Source organism: Melanostigma gelatinosum, assembly GCF_949748355.1.
Source record: "Melanostigma gelatinosum genome assembly, chromosome: 2".
In the NCBI taxonomy this organism is placed as follows: Eukaryota; Metazoa; Chordata; class Actinopteri; order Perciformes; family Zoarcidae; genus Melanostigma; species Melanostigma gelatinosum.
The window spans coordinates 7,263,619-7,285,327 of NC_136635.1; the positions used below are offsets into that span (position 1 = coordinate 7,263,619).

At 43.9% G+C, this 21,709-nt stretch overlaps 1 protein-coding gene across 1 annotated transcript in view; it reads right to left on the reverse strand.

Moving 5' to 3' along the window:
- The window catches only part of znf536 (zinc finger protein 536), a 121,270-nt gene extending 103,115 nt beyond the window's left edge, over window positions 1-18,155 (reverse strand). The window contains exon 1 of the mRNA XM_079293836.1: window positions 18,095-18,155. The gene's annotated coding sequence lies outside the window, so the exon portion shown is untranslated. The remainder of the gene's footprint in view (window positions 1-18,094) is intronic.
- Window positions 18,156-21,709: the final 3,554 nt, after the last annotated feature.

A 21,709-nucleotide genomic window follows, 5' to 3' on the forward strand; every position in this document is an offset into this window, starting at 1 on the left:
AAACTTTTCTAAAAAGTCTCCTCTTGAGTTTTAACGAGGAAATCCTAAAACCGTCTTAGCACATTGGTAGCAGTTTGCTTGACTTCCCAAAATGGACCCAAACTGCTTTGGTTTGATTGATTTGGCCAGGTCATTATGATTCATGAAAGTCTGGAGGAGCCACATGGTCACACTCTCAGGCCTCTGTAGTGTAGCACAGAAAGAAAGAATGAAAACGTAAAATACAACCCTGTTGCCTGGGAGAACCTTGATAACCGGTAAAACTTCAGGTTATACTTCACTTTAAAAATAAATATATTTCCAAACATCTTTGTATGTCAATTACACAATATGTTCAGTGCCATGTCCTCCCCTTATTTACATGTTGGCGTATGTATCGGTCGGTATCAGCAATCCTTATTACATTCTGAATTACTACAGTGGATAAAAGATAGTGGGAGATATTGCTATATCTTCACAGCACGAATGCATTCATGGTGGATGGGTGCATTTAAATGCATTCATGTTGTGAACAAGGGCGGCGGAAGTAGGGGGTCCCACAACTTGTACAATGCCTCGCCACGCACAAGCTGCGACGCTCACAGCTGGCCTCATGCTATGTGGAAATGGCCAAGCCAGTCCACATGCTTACATGTGGCATTGTTTGTTTAAGGGAAGCGTAACGTGTGTGTGTGTGTGTAGCGAGTGTGCGGTTGAGCGGCAGCGGGAGGGCGACGGCGGAACGCGCTCAGATCGTAACCCACTTTGGAAACGGACGAGGTTAGTAGAAGATTGGGGTTACAGGGGGAAAAAACTATGGTTGGGGCTAATGGTTGAGGTATGTAATGCCATATGACTTACAATGTATTAACAGAATAAGTAAACACTGTTAATAAATGTATATGATAAAGTCACAACATGTTGAGACTGAATACATTGGTAACACCGGTCTCCAATGGCAAAATCCTGTACTTCACACCCACTATCCGTAAATGTACATTGTAAGTATTGTAGTAAAACTTCCTTCACATGAAACAATGGAAAAACCCAAGCAGTGGTTTTGTGTTTCTCCACAACGTAATTGTGTGAAGATGTGTGCCATATAAACTTCGAGGAAGCAGCGCTGTCATCGGTTGTCATCAGTGGTTTATCAACATTAATGTGATTAGAAGTGATACTGGATTGTAACCCGTCTACGTTCAAGGAAGGTCATTGACGTGATGTGGAAACTCTACATGATCTTTGACCTCTTACACCTCTGTTGAAATGATTCCATGTCATTTACTTGCAGGCGCCAAAGTGAAACTTTCAACTGCGGCTTGAAAAAAAAACAACCTTACTCTTTAATCGTCACCCTCTTAACATAATAAATCCTTCAGCACGATACGATTGCGACATTAAAAACCAACTGGAGTGAAACACTTCTGACTCTTAACTGGGCACGGAGTTGCCTTCGAGGTACGCACACATCAAAGCAAGATGATGATGTTCAGCCTCGAGGAGAAGTTGGCCCTGTAAAGCTGTTTCGTGCCATCAAGAGGCAGGATCAACTACGAGCCGAGGGGGAACACACACACACACACACACACACACACACACACACACACACACACACAGCCCCGCAGCAGTAGGCTTGTTATGAGACTTGCTTTGCATCGTTACACTGCTGACCCCAGTTGTTCCAATGACTGTACGAATGTCTAGGAGGGACCAACTGAAGCAAGCAAAGCAGACAAATCGCAGATTGGGATAGGACGGAAGATAATGAAAGTCCCGAGACGGACATTCTAAAAAAGAATCTAAGAAGCCTAAATGGGGATCCATAACACTAATACACTCCTAAATTGAGTTAAGTCCATTTTGGTTATGTATTAGTCTACCGTTACACTATATACGCATAAGTATATATTAGGTAGCCTAATATGAGAAGAAGAGCCAGTAAAGGGGTCACAGAGAGACTTCAGTATCAGCTTACAATTGCCCTATTACATCAGCATAAGTAACTGAATCCGAAGAGCTAACTAGCTTATAAGAGACCCAATCCCTCTGACTGGCTATCCTCTACCTCTAGGCTTGGCTATGACTCTTCCCCAGTCCAGCTCAAAGCAGAATGTTCTATGGGTGTGCCTAATGCGGACACGGCGAAATGTCAAAGCATTACATATCCCTTTTTTCCGCGCAGAGTGGCCCCCGAGGGATTAATTGACTACGCGGTAAAGTAAGTCGGAGAGCCGCGAGAGGAGTGTGATGAAGATGAATCTGTTTCATTAGAGGGCAAACGGGGCCTGATGGCGGCGATTGGCATCGAGAGAGGAGGGAAATGTCTCATGCGGACGCATTTGTCCAGTCACGGTCCGCAGCGGCACGCGCCGGCGTCGGCTGTCCGCTCCTTGGCTGATCACCTTCGGGCCAACTCGTATTTAACATGTGTTCTTTTTGCTTCCTTTTCCTCCCCCGCACCCTCCTGGTTGGCCTCCGTCTTTCTCTGAACCAAACCAGGAGGGAGGGAGCTTCCCCACGACTTCAAATACTCGTCAAACCAAGAACAGAGCAGAAGACAGAGAGAAGGGAAGGGGCCCCGCTACTATCCCGCGGCCTTCGTTTACCAATTATACTGAGTACCTGCTGACAGGTGGGTTGTCACAGTCTCTGCTTAGCCACCCAACTCCCCCCCCCCCCCCACACCTCTCAACTTCCCATCTCTTTCCATCCCGCTCTGTTACAGGAAGCTCCTCGCACCTCCAGGCAAAGAGAGACACATGAAAAGGAGGATGAAGAGGAGATGGAGGAGGATAGTGGAGAGTTTGGCTTCAAGACTCTTTTGATTCGGGATACAACCGCTGAACCCCGAGCAGTTTTTGGGCCGTTTATTTTTTTATTAATTTTGTTATCCAGTCACATTTTACTCACTGTTTTTCACTACACCATATGAAGTCCTGCCCCTCTATAGAAACGGCACAACCATGGCCTCCCAATTGCACTGAGTTTAACATTTCTTTAAGAATCCGGTTAGTGCAAACACTTGACTTTTGGGAAGAGTAGAGTAAAGTGTAGAGTAAAGTGATTTTTAAGGTTGCTTTTCCTCCCGAGTTTTAAAAGAAAACATGCTTTACAAACCCGCTGGTGGGGTTTGGGGTTCAGAGGTTAGAGGTTAAGGTGAGGAGTTAAGTGACCTAGCTCTCTAGTTTAACGTGACGTTTTTGAGGGCAAGTGGTGATATTGTTGCTCTTAATTTGTCAAAGTGGAAAAAAAACTCACTCAAAGTGAGTAAGATCATAATGAAACAAGATGGCTGCTGGTGATTTCATTGGTCATAGTTGTCTTAATACTTTCATTTGAAGCCATCGACAAGGAACCTCCAACATCAGAAGTGGAACACATTGACCGGCCCAAGTTTTTGATAAAATATCAATATGTTGGTGCATTTCTTTTCTCTCTCGTTTCCACCCACTGTCTCGTTCGAATAAGCACGACAAGGAGGTGTAGAGACAGGGGGCCTTCCCCCCTCCCATCGTCAGCAGCCCCCCTACCCACTTCTCCTGTGTCTTGCCGTCTCAGAAACTCAGCCAGCCAACGAACACAACTGAGACAAAACATAACCATAATGGCTCATTAAAGGGAATGGAGACGACTTAGGCAAACAAAGCAGCCTTCACTGGGCTGTCACCGAAACTCCTGTGATGGTGCGTCCAAACTCGCGCTGGTGACAAGGAGGCAAAAGTGTCATCCTCCCACCAGAACTCGCGATGGTTTGGAGTGTTTTGACTGCGCTCGTCGCGTCTCTGTATTTGTTCAGTGACAAATCGAATGTGTGCACAGCAGAGTGACGGGCCTCTGTGCTCCGGAGAGAGGAGAAAAGTGGGTGTTCACCCACTTTTGCTCTACTTTATTAGAGACGAGGTACGACTTTATTAGTGTGCAAAACTGTCCCACTTCTACAGGGAGTTTTTAGAGTTAGAGTCAGGGTAGGTTGGAGTTCAGCTAATTGTTTAGCTTAAACATAGTCAGGATAAGAACTTGGGAGGATGGTTATGAATTGGGTTGCTGCCTCAAGTTCCTCAAAAAGCTACAAAAAGTCTCTCAGTGTGCTGGTCCAACACAAGCCTAAAGGACAGCTACAGTGCTCATCGTCGTGCGTTGCAAGGGACCTGACAGTCACCACAGACCAGCAAGCCAATCATCAACAGAGAGTCAAGGGCAGTCAGCACAGCCGATATGCATAGAGTATCTTGCAACGTAGATTTTCTTGGTTTTTAGGTTTACTTTCGCTTAGAAAAGATCATCACTGGGTTCAAATAAGTACATATGCTACGTAAACCAACTATGCTTCGCTACTGGTGTTAGTCATGTCCAGAAATGAAGTGACAAAACAACAGAGAAATAACTCAACGTTGACTTTCACACAGGACAGAAAGAGTGGTCTCCTGGGTGAAAGTCCTGTGTTTGTTTGACCCATACACCACCCCTTCCCCCGCCCTACATCAGCATCGGTGGTTGGCATTACAGACACGTTATTAGTGACAGCACTCTTTCTCTCTATCACACACACACACACACACACACACACACACACACACACACACACACACACTCCTGTTTCATGTCTCTACTAATCTTTTAAATGACAAAGACAAGATAGTTCAAGTCCCATGTGTGTCACATCCAAAGGACTCTTTGAAAAAATAAGAGGCTGCTTCTCACACAGTGAGTTTCTTTACTGCAGCCAATAAAAGTGTTACAGAGTGAAGACAGAAAGCTTTCTCTTTTTTTGTAGATATTGGAGGCAACTGGGGAGCACAGGCCTTTATACATATTCACACTTTTCATGACAGAAATATTAAGAGAGATTTTTTCTCAAACTCATGACGCTGAATGAGCGGCAATCAATCAGTAGCGTGGCGCATTCGGTTAACTCCACCCTGTCGCTTTACACTTCTGTCGGAACATGTTTTATTCTTTATTTTTATGACTGATTCTAGTGTGTACAGCTAATCTCATAGGCCGCCACTGACCCAGCAGTGAAAGCACAGTCGTATCTGCTTAGCAATCCCCCAGTAATTAAGGAAGGCCCGCACCATGCCTAAACCTCTCCCTGACACAGTGTTGTGTCTGCGCTGCATGGAGACAAGGAGTCATAAGAGGCTTACGGCTCATGTACCTGCTGCTCTGTGCTCGCGCGTGTGTGTCTTTCAAGAATAGCGGGACAGAAGATTAAAACAGTGATCAGAAAAGTAGAATTAACCACCTTTGCTGCATTCTTAATTACTGTGAAGTCCACCTCTGTGTGAGCAGCACCATAAATACCTTCCAACTCTCAAGAGGCCTTGCAAATCCAACTTGTAAATGAAGGAACACACACACACACACACACACACACACACACACACACACACACAACACACACACACGCGCACATCCTTTTGACAGAATGACCAAAAACTGAACCCGCCACTTCTCAGAAACTGGGCCAAACCATATGTCCTTGTGCGTATTTTGGGATCAGGCTAATTCATTTTGATGATGGCATAAAAAATGATATCTTCCAAAAAGACAAAAAAAGAGGAAGTGTGGGGAAAAAAAGGCAAGAACAGACAGATCTGTTAAGAGACAGAGAAGAAGAAGAGAAAAAAGAAAAGAAAGCGAAGCAGGAGGGAGGGCCGTGGGGAGTACGTGTGATGAATCCAGGTCTTATGGGGAGTTCCAGGGGAGTAAAATAAGGTTGAACCGCAGTAGGATCAGCATCCAGGGCAACAATACAGTGAGAGTAGATTATTTGACAGGGATCAAATGATCTGTAATTAGGACAAACTGCACTAGAAGCAAGTTCAAAGCCTGAAACTGGTTTGGATGTGTGAGTGTTTTTTGTGGATTCCCAGGATGGCAGGAGTTAAAAGAGAGAACAAAAAGAAAAGAACAAGAGATGTAAAGAAAGTTCTTTAAGGGAGATAACTGAGGAATCTGAATGTTGAGACAATGGATTGGAGAAAGAGAGAGAGAGATGTGGGAAAGTGACCTGTGTGAAAGGTTCAATGGTTAAGAGAAAGCAGACAAGGTGAAGCCTGCTGTTGGTGTTTAGAACAGCAGGGGAGAGAGCTAAAGAAAGAGGGAGAAAGAGAGAAAGGGGGAGAGTAACAAAGCAAACCCCCCACAGGAATGAGCCGCGATCCATCATAGGCAAAAAACAAACAAACAAGTGTTCACCAACACACTTATCCCTTCATGCAGCTCACCAAAAAGACATCTGTAGCGCTGTCTTTTTACATTGCTCAGGCCTTTAATAGAGCTGGAAACTGGCAAGCCAGGCCCAGAGAAAAGCCCAGTATAGCTCAGAAAGATGGAAAGCAAGGGTGCATGGGAAGGAACAGGAGGAAACCAAGTAACACAAACGGCTGAGGTGAGCTGGTGTGAGGAGCTTGGTTTTATAAGGCATTTGAGTCGTACGATGCTAACATTTTTTAGTAGTGATGACCAAGCACTAAAAATGAAGTTAAGACACCCTCTGCTGTTACCTTCACTGTTCTGCCAAATCAGGGCAAACATTTATTTCAGATGACACACAAAAAAAGTGATATAATATACACGCTACTTTTCACTGCACTGTTTATGTCACTATGCATGTACGTGCACAGCTATGCAGTGAGCTAAACACATTCCCAATAAAGGTAAGACAGCTGAGTGCCGTTGGAGAAAACAAAACCAATGATAGCAATTACAAATCAGAAAATGATGAGAGTCCATGAACAACAGTTAGACCAAAGGTATCCCAAAAATGAGTTAGAATAGAAACTAACTTGACTCCAAAAGCATAAACTCAAATTAAGAGCTGTTGAAGGGTGGTAATGTTTTAAAAAGAATAACTCATGGCTATTTAGTCACGGCAGCAGTAAAAACATGCCCATGAGTTATTAAAGGCTTGTTAAAACACTTCCCTCCTCAGTGCTTCAGACTTCCACTCGTACTGTAGAAGGATCCCCACACTGCAGAGCACCAGAGGTCAGCACTTTCACACCCGAGCAGCACTCCGTGTAGACTTTTTGTTTTGCAGCTGTCAAATGAGTTCTATTGTGCTTCACGGCAGGAAGAAGTAAAGTATCGCCAGTGAAAGATTAACATTAAGTTCCGATAAGGAAACACACTGGTTATTAATCCAGTAAAAGTACGCATGAAGTCAATAAGAGTAAAGGTAAAAATAAGTGTGAAGAGTTAAATGGACAACAGTTATTCCCAGAGTGTGATGCGTTATTAACACATGAGCTCCAAATAGCTAATGTGTTAGCTATTTGGAGCTAACACATTAGCTAAGCTAGCCAAAGGTTGTTTGGCTAGCTTAGTTAAGAATCTCCAAACAACTGTGGGAGAAGGACAACTAATGCTCGACAAACGTCGTTTGGAGAGAAGAAAAAAGATCCAATGACAGGTTCTACTTTGTACTCTACTCCACTACAGTTATCTGACAGCTATAGTTACTTTGCACATTAAGGTTTTACATACGGAACATATACTTAGCACGTCAAATATAATGTCTTCTTACAGATTACACTAACCAGCAAATAGTTAAAATGTCTCCTCTTCAGCCAATCTCACACATTAAGACTAGGGTTGGGTATCGTTTGGGTTTTTTCCGATACCGGTGCTAAAACGATACGTTTAAAACGATACCGGTGCCTAAACGGTGCCTGATACTTTTTTCTTCAAATTGAACAATATATTAACTGTTTAAAGTACACTATAAATATAAATAAATACAAAACACTTGGCTTCAAACTACAGCTTCAAACTTTTTAACTATGAACAATATATTAACTGTTAACAGTTTACAGTATAAATAAATATAAATAAATACAAAACACACACACTCTGTACACACACTGCAGCTTCAAACGTCAGCAATTATTTTGCAGCAATATGAGCATATTTTCCTTCTCTGGCAAAATACGACATGTCTCATGACTTATTTTATTTTACCAGTTGGTGGCGGTAATGCGCCAATTCGTCGTTTGTCTCAAAGAAGAAGAAGAAGAAGGTTTCACGTGCCTGTGTTGTTGTGCTTATGAGCGACAGCGCTAAGTACCCCGTTGTAATAATACTATGAGTGAGGAGCGGAGGACCGAGTCCTGCTGCCAGGACAGAGTCATCAGAGTACTGTAAAAAAAAGTATTTCAATCGGCTCAGGCACCGAAAGGAGGCACCGAAATCTGCGTTGCGTTTACTGGCACCGTTTTTCGGTACCCAACCCTAATTAAGACACAGTCATACACATTAAGACATGAGTTAAATAATCTAACAATATAACATAACGTATTACACTCTGCAGAATGAGCACTTTTACTGACTGTAAAAACACTAAACTGCCACTAAAAGAAATAGGAAAAGACTGGTGGATTTGATCTAGAGATTCCAATTGTGTCTAATTCATTCTTCTCCGATCTGAAGTCGGTGCCGTTATGTCAAAAAAACCAACATGACTGTCTTTCAGTTGACGAGAACTAAAAATACACAGACAATAGCTTTGAGATGAGCAGTGACAAAAAAACACAGAGGAGAAAAAATGTTTTGTCCTTCAGCCATGTTTGTGCTCCGCTTTCCCACCCCATGCCAGTGACTGCAGAATAAACGGATATGTGAATTAAACCCCATTGTTTTAAAAAAGATCTAAATTTAGGCGCCGCTCTTGTTCTCCCCTCAATGTGAAAAGAATGTACCAGTTGTGTTTGTGTGTTTTATTTTCTTCCTCTCCTTTATCCCTCGCCGTAATCTCGGGCTACATACATCTCGTGTTGTTTGAACAAGTGCGAGTGGTGTATCTGTGCATGTGTCAAGGCAAAGGAGGAAGGGGGAAAAAAATAAACACATACACACACATATAGTTCAGCCATGCGATTTTTGCAATTAGAAAAGACACAAAAATAATTATTCTGCCGCGCAGTCAGTCGACATATCCTGAGTCGATGATGCACGGATCACGTGTTTAATAAAAAAGGTTAATCAGTTGTTAATCAGAGGATTAATAACTTGTTATTTTCTTTACAAAACCATTAATATTATGCCATAAATATTTAATGTTGATAGGTCTTTTTTTCCTTTTTTGGGGGGTGGGAGAGATAGGGTTGGGGGGGGGGGGGGTGATATGTGCTTTGTGATGCAGGGCAGAGTGAGCAATATCCAGGCATTAATGTGCATTAATCATGCTTTGGTGAAGACAAATAAATTCATTCATGTTTATGAATACAACCTTGGAGAAAACAATACTCTTTACATTATTCACTGAGTTATTAATAAAGGATTTATGAACAGGAGGACCACAGGACAGACACTCTGGCTCAGGGAGAAAGAAAAGGCAGACGAATAAGAATAAGACGATAAAAAAAGAGAGCAGAAGAGGGAGGTCAGAGTCACAAAGCCAGGAGCAAAAGTTCATTAATGTTTAGGACGGAAGGGGCACCGATGTTTAGGGAGGGGAAGAAGTGTGTGTGTGTGTGTGTGTGTGTAGAGAAAGTAGTCCACCACTGGAAAGCTGGGGGTTAAACAGACATTTTCTGCCCTCGCTCATTCTCTCCTTAACAAATTACCCTGCCCGTTTGCGAATCAAAGCAAAACAAATATTGCTTTTCATTCGCTCCATTTGTTTGAATGAACATACAGACATTCCCAAAATACTCATTCCCAGCTCAGATGTAATTAAATTGTGCCTTTAGTGAAAACATGCAGTGGTACTCCAATTAGTTGTGTTTTTGTCGTCGGGTAAAGACGGAGATTGGCAGTGGGCGCGCCTCGGGCACCTTGGTGTCCCGAAATGGAAGTATGTCTTGGCGGGCGGGGCGGGGTGGGGGGTTGGGGGGGTATGTTTGTTAGACAATGTTTGGGTGCACAAGGCTGACTGAGATGACGGAAAGAAAAGTGTTTACAGAGTTGCTGGATGATTTAGTGGTCTGATGATGATGTATTGTTCGCTGTATTACTAAACAGTGAATTAAAATATAAAATGTCTTTATGACCCGGGAGACCTTTCCCCACAAGACAAATGGTAGCATAAACACGACTAAAGTTAGATTATTCTTTGGTTACCTTCAGCCCCCCATCAGAGAGCAGTCAGTAGAGACCTGACAGGAGATGAAGGGAGGAAGGCCAGCCCCCCAAACCAAGAAAGGTTACCCCCAAACCACCATCTTTCCCTTACCAAGTACGTGTCACGCAGTCGTTAACCATAGTAGTGCATACATAGATATTACGGTATGATTAAAGCTATAATGAGGAACTTTTTTCTCATGATTTTGGCGGTCCCTGTGGACAAAAGTGGTCGTGTTTCCGAGCACCAGAGTCCCTCTCAAGGAAACCTCTCATTTTACTGCGGCAGAGTCTGACAGAAGTCCTGGTTCTGGGTCTCTGTCACTCTCCATCCAACAGCTGCTGCTGTCCGTCCAACAAACAGCGATATTTCAGCCAGGAGACAGCTGTTCGCCCCCGATGTGACAAGAAGTCAACATTGATGTTTTTGTCAAGTAACTTTTGTAATGTAGTTATGGCAGTTCCGTGGTCATTTTAACCCAAACGACGATTTTTTTTCCCCAACCTAACTCAGCAGTTGTGTTCCCTAAACCCAACTAAGTTTATCACAATCTATTTATGAACAAGTGGTTTTGTTGCTTAAGCCCAACTGTGTTTCCTATGAGTACGGAAGTTTATTTTGAAAAGACCGCATGCATGTAACGAGTGGAAATTAAGACGTGTCGTTGGACCACATGTGGCACTGGATTAAAGTATGTAGGGTTAGGCAGCAAAAACACTTAGAGTTTGTGGTCACATAATTAATCACAGGTCTGTGATGGGAAGCAATCTCCCAGGCCTATCCACCACATTGACCCCTGCACTGTTACATTCGGCCTATAGCTGCATAAAGGGTGAAAGACCCTTTCAGTGCATAGGCACTGAATTCACACATTCAAACCCATGCGCCCTTTAATTTGCTTTCATTGGGATTGCTAATCAACTATAACGGCAACATTTCAAAAAGGTGGTGACAATGTGCAGCTTTTGTAAATCCCTTTGGTGAGTTTTTTAGTGAAGCTACCAGTATACCATGTTAACATCAGTCAGAAATGGGCTGTGTGCGTGTAAGATTGTGGCAATGTGTTAATGCACAGTGGTTTTGTGTACTGCTGTAAATCCATCTTCTCATCACTGTATTGCTCCCCTTCTCCATCGTAAATGCATTCTTTGCTTTTCTTTTCCTTTTTTCCCTCTCTTCTTTGTCTTAAGCTCCAAATTGTGTTTTTATTGAAGGGCTATATGGATCGCTCGGCAAAATGTCATCCGTCAAGCTGTCGATGAATCCATCCTTTCATTCACTGATCAGCCTACCTGATATGCATTTTACACGGCTCCATATGCCTTTTAATGGGAATCAATGGAAAGCAAATAACGCTGGAAGCCAGTAAGCTGCACGTCTGACGCACGGATGTGGACGCCGGTTATTTGTCAATACACGCGGCTCCATTCTTAGCAGTGCAGCTTTGCGCTGTGTACGCCTGGGTGGATGTGGCCGCGAAAGGTGGCTCACTGTGGGTTAGAGACCAGCTTGCACGAGTCCCTGCGATTGCGCCGCTACATTCTCCCACTTGCTTTTTCCTCATAGAGTAAGAGAGGGGAAGAGATTGAGCGAAAGAGACAGAAAGAAAAGGGGAAGGTGGAAATGATGAAGGCAGAGAGAGAGAAAGACAATTAATGAAAGAGGAGGACGACGAGATGGAGAGCGGGAGGCTTTCAAAAAAAAGGATGAAGTGAAAGGGCCAAGAAGGGAGAGGGAAGGGAGAGACAGCCATTCGTCGACTGGTGGTTTCAGTTAAATACTGATTTCATCATACGATTGGGGGGGAGGAGGAGGAGGAGGAGGAGGTGCGGCGACGGTAGCTGTGGCAGCTCTAAAACACATAACTTTTTACGAAGTGAAAATCAAATATTAAAAATGACAGGCCTTATAAGTGTGCTGAGTGAGCTCGGGTCACGGAGGGAGGGAGGCGCGGGCGGCTTGTCAGCTACTATCTGTCAGGGCGAATTAGAAACAATCAGGGCCGAGTGAAAGGGAAGGTGATTGTTATTAAGCGGCGGGGCCTTGCGAGCGGGCGCCCCAGATGTGGCCGTGCATATAAAATAACAGGAAGCCGGCAGTTTAATTCAGGAAGCTCGCCGAGGCGAGCGAGCGGTGCCACAAAGGGGGAGAGGGAGGCGGCGGGCGCTGGTGGGGGGGGAGACAGAGGATATGAGGGGGTTGGCGCTAATATGCTGGAAGTTACTTTGATAACACATAAGGTCTTTTGTAGAATTGTGGAATGACGCAACTTCTTCATTTTTCTTTTTTTTATTGCTTTTTTTCCTGCGCGTAGAGACAGGTCGCTAGGAAGAACTGTAAGCGAAGTCAACCTTAACACACACACACACACACACACACACAAAACAGTGAGGTAGGGAGAGACAGCTGAGCCCATATATCAATTACAACCTGATATCCTGGGAGGATGATGGGACGGAGAGAGAGAAACCCCTGAACGTGTGTGTGTGTGTGTGTGTGTGTGTGTGTGTGTGTGTGTGTGTGTGTGTGTGTCTCAGTGCCCAATCCCTCTGAACGCTCTCTTTTTTTCTTTCTTTTTATGATCACCTGACAGTGTCTGTGTCCCCCATGCTTGTGGGACAAGCACATTGATGGACATGGACACGTCTCGGCTTTGGCTCCTTTGGTAGTCCTGTTGTCTGTCAGGTTGCTCGACACACCGATCTCAGACTCCTCTGAGACGGACGACAATGCCTACAGATCCCAATCGGGGAGAAGGGGGGAGGAGTTGGGTGCAGAATGGGGGGATGTGAAAGCGGTTGGGGGGGCTGGTTCATGTGTACTATATGTTAGTCAGGGGAGGGCGGGGGCACATGAATGACAGGGAGCGACGGTAATTCGCTGCCTACTCAAAAGACACATTGGCCGTAGTGACAGTAAGAAAGCTGCACTCAAAGGGAACTTAACTTGATGTCTCAATTGAACTTTAAATTGGTCGAATGGATATCAAACAGAAGTCTGATCACATAATTAAGAATAACAGAAACACAAGTACTACCAAAGATAGATTAGCTTTATTTGACTGCACTGGCAGCCAATCACTGCCTGCCTTTCGAGACAGAAAGTCAAGTGGCTCCATTGCCTCTCAAATAGTTTCACTTAACACCGGTTACGTGAAATCAATGGGAAGTACAGATGGAAAAAAGAGCCGAAATGAAGGAGGTTGTTAAGACAGTTTCTTTCATATAGTGCTTCTGCCTCGGAGCGTGAGGGGCTTTGATTTCTATTTACTTTGTAGTGAGCGATATCGCAAGAAATGTTCCCTCTCCTTAAGAATCACTGATCATCCAATCGGTTGAAATAAAGCGGGCTTGTCACATGCTCCCTCTCTCTCTCTCTCTCCCTCTCTCTCTCACCCTCTCTCTCACTTGTCGTCTTTATCGTGGTGATCAGTCAAACACTCACCTAACACAAGCCGTCTCTGGTTTCCACCTCCCAGGTTTTTCCCTGCGTTGCCGCCGCTGATGTAGCGGAGGTTATATGGTGTTAAACACAGAGCTGCTAAACGTTCCCCAAGGTAATAACCGTCAGTGTATATACAGTGCTGTGCAGTGCCGCGACGGGAAGTTGCTGCCAAGTGGAGAAGCAATGGAGATGGAGAGAAAGAGGGCGCGAGGGGAGGGTGGATGTGGAAGAAAGGAAATCAAATAATTAGCAGACAAAGAGGTGAAAAGGGGAGAAACAAAGGGCGGAAGGGAAGATGGGTACCAGAGGCATAAATAAAGACAACGAGAAGTGATACCGTCGCGACGCCGTTACATGCTGGTTGGTGAATTAGTGCAGGTGCAAGCACTGTGGTTATGATTACACGGGTTTTAATCCAGCCTTGAGTCATGTCTGCCCATTCATCTAATTAGCCGACGTGCTTTCACTTCGCTTTTGGGGTCAGTTGAGGGAGAAAATTATTTCTGGTCCTTGAAAATCATACTTTGCCAAAGTAACCTTGACTAAAGTTCCACTTACTAGCTTTGGTGAAGGTTTCAACCCCACTCTCAGGGTCTTCCCCAGCAAATTGAAGCCTGTTCATGGAGTTCTTTTTTCGTACCGTTCGCTGACGTCATCGACCACGAGTCAGCGGACGGCCAGAGATGGTTTAGGATGCCATAAACTATGCGATTGAAAGTTCTGATGAAAAGAAAAAGCTAGTAAGTGGACCTTGAGTTAAGATATGTTTTGTCAAATACATTCACTTTGATTAAATAATGGTTGACAAAAGGTCAAAGCACGGCTCCGCGGCATCCTCCCTTCACAGTGACCAATCCCTGCTCGTATGCATTGCTTATGCAGGGCACCAACATCCAGGTCATGATCTGTGAAGTCATCCCTAAGTACACACGGGTTTCCTGGATGTCACTTATTGGTTGCCCCTTGCCGTTTGTCAGGTGATTCGTGCTGCATCTCGTCAGTACTTACAGTAGTTTCACCTTTCTGGCGACCATGTATATAGCTCGGTCAAACTAGGGCAACTAAAGCTGCTTGGTTAGGTTTACCAGAGTTGGCTGTTGGGATGCAAACCACTCATTGGTTGCCCAGCGACCCAATCTCTTTGCTTTTGTGTTTCAAGAATAACCTAAACAGAGAATGTTTTAAAGTTTGTATGAACAACCAAATAGTGTGTTGTTTTGGATGAGAACAGTTTCAGAATGAAGTTTGATTCAAAGTCTATTTTATAAAACAGGTGCCAGGAATACTTGTAAAAAACTAATTTGGGCTTTTCTTAGTGGGCTCTCAACTGTCTTGGGCCTGCCGACCAGCTTGATAATTACATCCACTAAGGACGTCATGTTTTCAGTTTGTTCGTCTGTTGGTCAGAATTGTGGAAGGTTGTTTAATGAAGTGCCATGAACTGATGGAAAGAAGGAAAGAGTCTCTCACCCTTAATGAACAATGTGTAAAAATATGTGTTAATGTATTTGAATAAAGGGAAGCAATGGCATATCAAGGAAGAAGAAAGTCAAGAGTGATATGGATGCTGTGGGAGGGGGAAATTGCCCTTCAATCCAACCCCCCCCCCCCCCCCCCCCTTTCTCCAGGAGGCCAAATCCAGGCCATGTCTAAGATTTCAAAACGATTAGCGAGGGAGGGATGAGGAGGGATATAGAGATGTACTAGAGCAGCATTGGCCATTAATCACTATGGGGGGGGGGGGCAGTGATGAAGAGAGAGGACTGCCCTAGCATGGCTCAGCATGGGACTTGTACTGTCTGGACCTCCGGGAGTCAGTGGCTCAGTAGCGGTGGAGGAGCTTCCTGATCCTGAGCCGTCGGCGAGGAGTCAGTGATTCAAGACCGAAATGTATAAATAACATAAAACCCCATCGTATCAATTCATTGCCAAAATGAGACATTTCTCTGTGTATGGTGTATTTTGCAGCGGAATTGCATTTAATCCTGTTTATAATTGAACAGAATGTAACGTTTGCATTGCTGAGTATTGTGTGTGTAATGACAGCTGGCGTTTAAGTTTTCTAATCTAGATAAAAGAGAATACTGGATATCGCTACTCTACTACAGTATTTCTTTCTTCCTCTTCAACATGCAACTCGACTGTTCTGTACTTCTTGTTTTTTTTCCCCGTTTTTACATAAATGTTCACACTGGGTCCTCGTCTTGGAATTGAGATATGAAGTCTGGGAATGAGTGTTGTTCTTACACATTCCAAAAGACTTGATAATTCATGATGAACCATCTTACGATAAAACGCTTTCTGATTGGCAACGTCTATAGTGACGAGTTTTATGGTTTTATAGTCAGGAAAAGAATGTGGGCATGGTTGAAAGAAACCAACGTTGACGGTTGGTGATAAAAAAAAAAGAACAAAGAAACAAAGCCAAAGTCGCTCGCTTGGCTGAGCAAACCATTCACCCGACCTCCTTCTGAAGAGGTGTTGTGGTTAAGTCACGCTACTTCAACCTTTTGCTTCTGAGAGAAAATGATTACTCTAATGGCAGCAAGAGTTTCGCTCATCAGAGAAATGTAAATGTACATTTTACTGTAAATTGACTTGGTCCACTTACTAACACGTGACCAAATATGAAGTATTGGTCACATGATAATGGGCAGTTGTTTGATCAGCCTTTATATCTCTCTAGTGTTTCTGTTCCAGGATGGACAGGGGTTGACATCGTCAACCATGTACAACCATCTGTTGAATGACTAAATGACACACATACCTCACATACCTCACATGATAACAATTAAACCGTCTCCATGACTGAACAATTCCATCCACTGAGGAAGGCCATGAAATGTGGCTGAAAGCTTGAGAAACACTACATCAGTGGAACACAGAACAATCAACACATTCCCAACTTCTCACACACGGAGGTCAGGTTGGTGAGGTTTAGGCACCAACACTTTGTGGTAACGTTTAGTAACAGATCATGCTTTGGGTTAGAATAAGTATATTTGTTGCCGAGCTTCTTTTGAAGTTACACATGTGATGTTTGTTTAGTACTTTCCATTACGTATACGCGGAACTTAAATGAAGTCAACGTTGACTTCTGGTTACGCACAGGACAAAATGTCGGTATTTGACGATCTGCGAATGAGACCAGGCTGGAAAATACTCCCAATTTTCAGTCTCCAATACCAATGTTTTCTTCAAAAAAAAAAACAATGATCCTAAAATATCATGAAAAAGAAAAATGACTAAATACACAATCGGTTTTGAACACTGTGGTAATAGATACTAGGAAGTCATATAAGTACTGATATCACATAGCAGTGAAAGAGGACTAACAGGGAATGGTTTGAGCATTTAAATGTTAGCCTGCCTATTGTTTTGCTTTCACACACACTTGTCTTTTGAGCTAGACCTTCCATGTGCAGATAGAAAAGTGTGGGAGTTTTGCTGGGGAACGGTTTCCACTTGTGTGCGATGTAATCAGTACTACCGGCCGTGTCATATTCTACTGTGGAGCGCATACATATAAGGAGCAGCCAAACACCACCACCCCACCCTCTTCCATCAGTGTGGTGGGAAGGTGAAACAGGGTGAGCATGAAGACGCAATGGCCTTCAGTTAGCATTCTATCGACACCCACGCCGCCCCCCACCCATTCCTCTCTTCTTATTTTTTTTTTCTTCTGTACTATGAATAAATTGAGTCTGTCCCGGACATGAAAATGTCAAATACCTAAAATACACCTAGGCTAAATAGCATATTAATTTTTAATGCCTGCTCATCCTATGCTGCTATTCTCATATCAGGCCTGTCTGCCAACAGCTGTTGCTGGCTCTCTGGCTGGGAATTTATCATCCATCTAGCGAAAGTAGGGGAGAGAGGGGAAGAATAAAAAAAAAGATGGGAGACATTGTTCGGAAGACAAGGGAAAAGGGGGGGGAAGGATCCGTGTTTTCATGGATCCCTACCTCGTATTTATATCACCAACCACCTCACAACTTTCTTACTTTGATATACGAGTGGGATTCAATTACACTAATGCCAAACATAAATTGTTCTAAATCCCCCCCCCCCCTCCTCCTTCGCAGCATGTTGTCGCGCGAGTCTCCTCATACATAAAAGAGAAATAAGGAGCAGAGTGGTGACATTGACGCTGGAGGTAGTGACATTGGGGAGAGCGGCAGAGGGAGGCGAGATGCACTGAAGCAATGTGCCAGTGTGGGTGTTGAATGCCACCCATGTGCGTTTTTAGGTGGCATGTGGTGGATGATTATCATAGATTATCACAATCCAGATTGTTACAAGTTCTGTCTGCGCACATAGCAGCAGTGTACTGTAGCCGTGTGACTGTCTGCGTGTGTGTGTGTGTGTTTTGGTTTAAGACAGAGTGCCTTTGGGGATAAGACTAAATGGTGAGCGAATGACGAACAGTTGGAGTGTGTGAGCGTATGTGTGCATTTACTGGTGTGTATGTGCCTTGTTGTTTTTACGGTCACAGTGTGAGAAGCAAATACCGTGCAGGGTTTGGGGAAAAATGTGGTAGAATCGTCAAAGTTGAGGAGATTTTGCTGCTGGGGTTGAGGTGTCAGTCGCTGGTGGGCTTACCTTAACACACCAACTGCATACTGGAGTGCAACCCGTTTGTTAGGATCAAGTGGCCCCTCGCCGTCACTCCTGACTGACTACTGCTTACTGGAATGGCCACCTAGAGGGAGAAACGGAGGAGCGGAGAGAAAGAAAAAGATTAGAAGAGGAGGCGATGATGAAATATAGACCTCAAGGAGGAAGACGGACAGGGGGGGGCGCAGGCTGGCGGAGGAGACAGTGATGGGTGGCGAGGAGGAAGAAGATGAGGTGGGGGAGGGAGGGGGTGGGTGTCCATGCCAAGATGAAGATCTAACAAATTCAGCGGGGCGACGCTGCAGAGGTCAAGGGAGCGCAGTCGAAAAAGGTTAAAGATGAAATCAAAGCCAGCGGGCGCGCCGCGGTGCCCGGAGGCACAGCTGGAAATCTATCCCTCCAGGGCAAGGCCACCGCTGACACGAGGCAGACAAGAAGCTAAATACTGCACGCCACTCGGGGATCTTTCATTTTCAGCCGATCAATAAGGGCTTATATTTATCAGGGCCTCCAAGCAGCTGCCAACGTCTGACAACCTCCACTTCATTTTTGCACTCCTCCTCCTCCTCCTCCTCCTCCTCCTCCTCTCGCTTCTCTTCTCTTCCTCCTCCTGCTCGCACGCTAAATTGAGACCCATCGACCATGAAAAGGGGCAGAGACCCTGGATTGCCATTAACCCCCCTCGTGTCACTAGACTGTCTAGCACGCGCGTGCGCACACACACACACACACACACACACACAAATGCCCTGGAGATACAATTCGGCTGAAGGTCTGTCTCCCCCCCTTCTTTAAAGAAACATGCCTTATCATTATGGCCTTGGCACAGACACCGGCACCTCTTCATGTCTTTTGTTCGTCAAGCTGCCCATGCCACCCAAGACACACACACACACACACACATACACACACACACACACACACACACACATAGACAAATGCCGCCCTGCCACAACCTGATTTCACTTTTAATTTCCACCATTTGGAAGCACGTCTTTCTTGCCAAATTTATTTCAAATAACAAAAATATCAAATCCCAAATTACCGCCCATGAATCTGAGGAGCATTACGAGAAGCGGAAGATTGGGTTTAGGGGGTCTGAGTTAAAATAACTGGCAGTCTAATCATCTGCACAACAATATTTGCTGTGAGGCATTCTAAATAGATTATCGCTCGTCCATCTGTGTCATCATTGATTTATAAGGCATTAAGCTGCTTGGGGAAGAGAGAGGGCCTTGCCTTCTCTGCTGTTAAAGGGGCTTCTTGTCGAAATCAGGGGCACGGCAATGGAACAACTGTGGCAACTCGTCTAACCTCCCCTTTAATCGTCAGGCGAGAGGAAGTGAAAATAGGACGGGAGTATCTGGTCGTTTTTTTTTTCCAAAAAGGGAAGTATGAATCCAAATTTTCTGCATCTCTATTTGTTTGGCGATACAAAGAGACTGGGATGAGGGGAGGAAGTACAGGAAAAAAATACACAGAGAGAAACAAACACACAAACACACATGCACGTACACAAAAAAAAAAAACAAGGGACATCATTAACATATGAATGCTATATGCAAATGGTAGGGAGAGAGCAGATGTTGTTGCATTTAATTGACCTATATGTGAATTGCATCCAAACCTTTCAGTGTGTTTTTTTCTGGGCCCGCTACAGTTTTGACTGGCTTTCTGGTAACACTCAACATATGAGTTTTGAGCGATTTTAGCGGTGTTCAAACATAAAGAGGAGGACGACTAAAATTTGAATAGAGCAGAATTGTGGGAAGAAACTGTCTTTGCTGAAAAATTGCGAAAACACATCGTTTGTCCCTGATTCTTTCCTCACAGGTGACATCTCTGCCAAAACTCATTGTACTGTGCTTACTAACAGGTGGTGGTGGAAAGCACATTTACTCAAGGACTGTATTGTTGTACAATTGTGAGGTACTTTAGGTCGAGGGAACGACTGTACTTTTTACGCTATTCCATCTATTTGACAGCTATGGTTACTTTGGAGATCCATATTTGATATAAAATCATATGACGAGCTAATAAAATAAATATTTTGTTACAGAGCGCCACCACAAACAACCGACAATATTGAAATGTTGCTTACATGTGAGTAAAATGAAATAAATCATTTAATTTGCTGTATATAGCACTGTGTCGCTGAAAAGGGGGCCATTTTGTTTAATATGTTTTCTCATTTAAGTTTAAGCTAGGATTCTTAAAATGTCAGTGCTGGTTGATTTTGTAGTACCTCTGGTTACTGGTAGTAATGGCAGCAGCAGTGTGTTGTATTTCTTATGCAGGTCCCATCAACCCTGTTTCCGAATTACTGGCTCTAAAATCAGGCGGCAACAACCGGGTCTGAAAAGTGAAGCCAATGCGGAAGTGTCTTAAAACGTGCATTCTCTCTACTGACCAGCAGGGGGCGACTCCTCCGGTTGCAAAAAGAAGTCAGATTGTATAGAAGTCTATGAGAAAAGGACTCTACTTCTCACTTGATTTATTCCCTCAGTAAACATTGTAAATATGAGTTTATGGTCTCAATCTCTAGTTCCAAGTATTCTTCAATACAGCATGATGTTCATTCAGTAAACTATGGTCCCTTATATGGTAGAAATAGACCATAAAGCAGGGTATGCTTTAGGGGGCGGGGGGGCTACCTTGCGATTAACATGTCGCTACGACGGCATTGTTTGGTCTGTGGTTTGTGTTTTTGTATTAGAACTTCAGTCACTGTCGCTTGTGTTGTCATTTACCAACATATCATCATACATAGGTTTGTATGATATCATACATTCCTCGTTGGTTCTCCTACGAAAGCCAGCAGCACGTGTCAATTTTTGTGCTTGTTACATGCATACTGTCTTTTCAAAATAACTAGAGTTTAACCCGCGTTTGGGTTAAAATAAGTAGGAAGTGCTGTAACCACATTACGTAAGTCACACAACAAGTGAACCACCATTGACTTCCCGTTCACACGGGGAACGCACAGCGGCCTCCTGGCTGAAAGATCGCTGGCTGTTGGTGCCGTCGTCTGCGCCTTATTTACGTCCCTATTTTCTTCAGTTAAATTGAGGTCGGATCAGTCGTGCAAGTGCCCATTAGGAAAGAGAATACAGAATAAAATACTTTTTACAGTTCATTTCATACTGTATATCTCAATTTGAAGTAGCATAACGATGCTTACAAATCTAAAACTGTTCCAATTGTTCATTTCAAATGTTTGATTGTCGTTATTTTGCTTGCTGATTCATTAAGCTTTGTGGCTGGTGGGGCTTCTACATTGACCCGACCTCCATTGATACCCATGAAACAATCACTTTCCAGGATCAGTTTTGAAAATACATTCGGCATGAGAATGTAAATTGGATGTCTGTTTCTTTTTCATTTTTTTTTTTCAATTGGTTACATTATGTTTTTATTCAAACCACATTTCCTGTTGCAGATGTGTACGTACATGCACACTTTTTTGGAGACATTGTCAGGCCCAATGCAGAGTTATGTTATGATGTACAGTAAATACATCGAAGGGCTACAAAGGCTGATTGTGAATCGTATAAAAGATGGAGTTTGATATCATGACAATTTGAAAGGTTCCACCTCTGA